The sequence below is a fragment of the Acipenser ruthenus genome, chromosome 22 (genome assembly GCF_902713425.1).
Source record: "Acipenser ruthenus chromosome 22, fAciRut3.2 maternal haplotype, whole genome shotgun sequence".
NCBI lineage: Eukaryota > Metazoa > Chordata > Actinopteri > Acipenseriformes > Acipenseridae > Acipenser > Acipenser ruthenus.
The window spans coordinates 1,323,966-1,329,443 of record NC_081210.1 but is presented as its reverse complement, the minus strand read 5'-3'; positions in this window follow the sequence as shown (position 1 = coordinate 1,329,443).

Here is a 5,478-nt window from a genome sequence, read left to right as displayed (position 1 = left end):
TGTTGTATCCTGTTTAACTTTTAAATACTTAAATATAGTTTGGATAGATTCGCTATGTTTAATTTTATATTTAAGTTATGTTTCTATTTTAGAAAACAAAAAATCTAAAAATGTGGTCATGTGTGGTCTTGGGAAACAGTGTATTTAATCTACAAATTCAGCAGACCACATGACATGATTGGTAATTTAAAAACGTTATTCAAACCAGCAAACATTTAGGTTGAAACAGAAGTACAAGGAACAGTGCAAATGGGATTTCCAAAAAGCATAGTTCAGAATCGTCCCACCCTAATGATATATAATTGAATCACATATAATTTAGATCAATATTATAAAATAAAACATACAACACATAAGAAACATCCAGTTGTAGGACTTGCTGGTTGTATTTTCTTGAAAATCTTGATTGAGAAGTTATTAGTTATTAGTTATTAAACTGTTTAGCTGAAGAGTTCATGTTTAATCTTATTAAACCCACAGTGTCTCCATCTACTTTATGCATTGCATAGAATCACGAAAACATTTAAAAAAACTAATAACTCAAATATTATCATAAAAATCATACTTTCAAAGCAAAGTCACACAAGCTTTGAAAGGCCTCTTTTACATTAGCCCAGGGGCGAACAAGCTTAGCTTGACAGATGGACAGTCTGGACAGATGGACAGGGTGCGTTTGAGGTGGGGTGTGGATGGCACCTCAGTCTATTTTAAATCTCTGATTATTAGCAGATGAACACATGACATATTTTCTTTGCTAAATAATAACATGCTTTGGTCGTCTTTCAACAAACATTAAAATATATTTTAAATTATTGCAAAGTGCACATTGAGGACAGTGAGAGGGATTCAGTCACATCCAATATCCTTACAAACACACCTTTGCTCTGCTGTTAACTGAAGGCACAGCTGGGCTAAGCTGCTATACTGTACATAATAAGGGTGTGGTTTTATCAAGGCATTCTGGTGACATTTATAAACCAAGAGAATTCCAAAAAATCATATCTCTCTCATCTAGAATACACTCAACAACAAGTTTCAATTATTTAACCATACGCACATCTAACTGCACCTGTTTTTATTTGTTTTGTTTCTGTGGTTTCAAAACAGAAAGAAATGCATGAAACATGCATTGAAGCGCTAATGCGCAAGTTTACTTTCAAACACTGAAAATTAAACAGACCAAAATACATTAACAAAATAAAACGGCAAAATGAAACGTAAATAAACAGACGTGACAGCGCGGAGCACGAAAACACAGCCCTCCACATCTCACCAACATCAACTCTCATCATCTCTCCCTAACACCTGTGAACACAGAGTTTATACACCTGTGGCTGGAGCCACATTTTAATGTGTTTTGACAGGGAGAAATGTAACCCCCTCCCTGCCAACCCAATATTCCCCACAGCAACACACACACACACATGCACCGGCAGGGCTTCCACAGTGCCTTTTGTCAGATTCATGCGGTGGTCAGTGAAATGTGATGCTGATTACCCAGGCCCAGTGAGGTTGATGGGGAAGAAAGCAGGCCTGGTACAAACAGGATTGTGTCCAATGTTAACAACTTACAACAATGAGAAAACAAAAAGTCTTTTTAAGACCTTGTGACAGGCTGGCTCGCAGTGGTGAGGTTGATGACGTCACGGACCAGGAAGTAACTGAAACCAAACAATGGACGGGCGGGTGAAGCTGAATGCTACGGCACTCAGCGTTTTTAATAAATAAATAAACCAAAACAAAAGATTTAAACAAAACAACAAAACAGAAAACAAACAGGTGCGATGGCCAAACAAATAGAAACAAGTATATTTTTTAAATATAGCAATTATTTTGTTGTGTTCTACGCTCTCTCTCCGCTCTCCCGTACTCTCTACACTCCACCCCCGCAGAACGGACAGCTGCAGGTTCTTATACTCTGGCCGAGGGGTTAACTAGTTGTTAATTATCTTATTACCCCTCGGCCAGAGTCTGCACGCGTTAAATAATCAGTAGCTGATCAGTCATGCATCCTCACAGGGTTTTTAAATAGAAATAATAATAAATACGCTGCGCTGTTATCCGCGCCTGCAAACAATAATACAAATAAAAATAAATAGGGGCAGTACACTCCGCCACAGACCTGTATTTTTTTGGGCCCGGTAGATGAAAAACAAGCATCTTGGCTGCAAAACAAAAACATACTGGCAAGGTGTTCCGAAACAACGTCTCGAACACTGTTATCCAAATACATCCTGCATGAACTCCTGGAGTCTAAGTGCACAATGTGTCTTCTAACCTACCAGCATGTGCAGAAGTTTGTTATCAGCACACTGCTAGTAACAGAAAGGGGGACTTGTAAGGCTTGTAAATAGACTTATGTTGTTTCTTGCTAGTTTAAGAACTGTTGTTTGTTTTCTAGTGACAATTTGAATTATGTACTGCAGCAATGAGAATCTAGCCCATGATGTTTTTATATTGCTGGGCTGAGTGGATAGTAAAGATAGCAGCTTGTTCTTTGTTCCAGCCAATGGGCTGATACCAATGATATCATGGCACAGAGTTGGTCAACTATCCAGACCTTCCTGTACAACCTGAAAGCACCTGAAAGAACTAGGAGAGTGGGCAGCAGAGTGCGACCAACAAAAGATAATGCAGAGTTGCTCAAACCACACGTAAATGAACAAATCTAAGCAAATGAGCCTGGTGACACGCAAGCCAAGTTCAGGGGCTTCATACTAATCACACAAAATATTATGTAAACCAACCTAAATATGGATTTATGACAGGACTCCGTGTTCAGCCGGGCTGCATGCGAAGAATCTGTTTGTCTATTCAAATGCATTTATTATAAAGATTGGGTGGGGGAAAAACACTTAATCTACTGTCCCATGGGTCTGTTTCTCTGCAAAACTCTGATAGCCAAGTTACTGTAAATTACATGTGTATATTTTATACAATGTGATGAAAAGAAAAATAAATAATAATTTAAAAAACCTGCAGACAGCCCCTTAATCATCTGATCACTATGTCTGGGACATTTTTGACCCTTTGTTTATCAGCACTTGCAGTGAGTACACTCCCAATTCCCCAAAGGAACCAGAGAGCGAACTTCTAGAACCAGGAAATGGAAACCTTATTTTAAACACCTCACAGACTGATGTATTTATTTAAAACATTTCATCGTGTTTTAAATGTTTATTTATTTAGCGTTCCCAATTATTTAATCTTCGTTTTGTTTTTCTCACTAGTTTAGAATGTCTAATTATGTTCCCTCACCGCAGAACCGTCCCACAACAGTTCAGGAGAACTGAAGGTCAGTGGGAGCCCTCCGATCCTCCCTCCACCGAAAGAGCTAGAGAGCGGGTGTCTGGAGGACAGAGGCATGCCTGCAGGTGTCCACTGTGAGCTCAACAGGGCTGAAAACGATGGCAGACCATGGGTGCTGTTTCTTGGGGGGGGGGGTTTGTCAAGCACCACACCTGTACAGGTACAATCAGATAATAGTACATACCTTTTTAGGGCTAAACTGGATTTACGAGATTGTTTTCCTCTGAGTTGCAATGATAAAGGTTTCTTACAATGCGGGTTGTCGTACCAACAGAAGTATTGCATTTCAAAGGCTATCCTGTTGGACAGCATTCCTTTTAGATCATGTTTGGGGACCTCTGGGCGTGGCAGGCTAATGTTATCCCATCAAACACCTGGAACACTTACGGGGTTCTGTAAAACATGCATTATTCCATTTTTCAAAAGACTGTCTGTGTCATTTTCTTTTCTCAGTCTATCATCCAACATGTTGTGTGAATACGCACATGTCGCATGCAACCCCTGATTTAACCCTGGACAGTGCTCCTGATTTAACCCTGGACAGTCCTTCTGATTTAACCCTGGACAGTGCTCCTGATTTAACCCTGGACAGTCCTTCTGATTTAACCCTGGACAGTGCTCCTGATTTAACCCTGGACAGTCCTTCTGATTTAACCCTGGACCGTCCTTCTGATTTAACCCTGGACAGTCCTTCTGATTTAAACCTGGACAGTCCTTCTGATTTAAACCTGGACAGTGCTTCTGCTGCACATACTGTTTTAGAGTTTTTCAAAGTGTTCAGAAAGTCTTTTATTTTTAAGGTACAGCGTTAGATACATCAGCACAATCCTGGCACAATTTCCTGGTTCCAAGTTTTACTGTCCACTACTGGGTGTTACAAACGCTGTATTAAAAGTTTTACAACCAGTATGTTGTCGAGTGACTGCAGTCTGTACATGTAGCAAAGTCATAGAATCATGCAGCGCCTACGGCCCTAAATTCCAATTGAGATTTGCTTTTGTACACTAATTTAGAACATAAGAACATAAGAATAGTTTGGGAACAAGAAAAGGCCATTCGGCTCATACAGCGCATCATTCTCCCCTCCCTTTGGTTTGCATTGAGTTATGAACATCCTTTATTCTGTTGCACAATGCTTCTTTTTGTTTGTTTCCTTTTACATACTGATTTATATTTATATATTTATAAAAGGAGTTTGTTAATTGAACATATAATTAGTTAAATAGGTATTTTGGAGTAAGCAGGTTCCATTGAGGAATACAGGGCTGCTGCATTTTTGTGAAGGCACTTGTGAGAATGAGGATATTAATTAAACCCATGCCATGCACACAGAAAGGTGAATTTAATGGGTTTGTGTACTATATCCATTGAGAAAACAGTACTATTTCAAAGCAAGAAGGAACTGTTGTCTCATCACAAAACCCGTCAAATATAACATATTTGTATTAATATACAGTAAATTGGTTTCAAATAGGGCACCAGGACAATTTATGCATCAACTAATTGATTAGTTGATAATCGCATGGCAATCAATAAGTGATTGCTGGATTCATTGTTGCAGCTCTATTATGTTAAGGAAACTGATTTAAAAAAAAAAAAGAACGAAGGAGGAAATGTTTGGCTGTGTTACATGGGAGACGCCCAGGGATTTGCACATGTGCCCGTGGATCTTAGTGGGAAAAAAACAAGTTTCATCACAGTCTTATCTGCTCATCACTGCAGAAACTTGAGTTTCTGTTAAGAACGTTTCAGTTCTTTGGTAACACTTTTTTTTATTAGGTGTCTCTAACTGCTGTGTTATCTGGAACATAACCCTTCATGCCTACTGTATGCTCTCTGGTGCGAATCCAGACACATGTTCTGTACTTATGTGTGGGAGCAGCAAACACATCGTATAGACATATGGTTTAATGGGATAGAGGAAGCCAAAAGAAAATAAACAAATACCTAAACACAATTCAGAAGAGTGGTTGGTTTATTATGCAAGGGAGGGCTGTAATTGTAAATCAAAATTTGTCCAAAAAAAAAAGACATTTTATGTTTTCTTGAACTGAGTACTCAGGAACAAATATATATTGAATTGCCTGCCAAAGGAAAGGGCGTGTCATTCTAGCAGGACAAACAAGCCAAACAAAGGAGTATAAGACCTAAAGAAACAACCAGAATAGA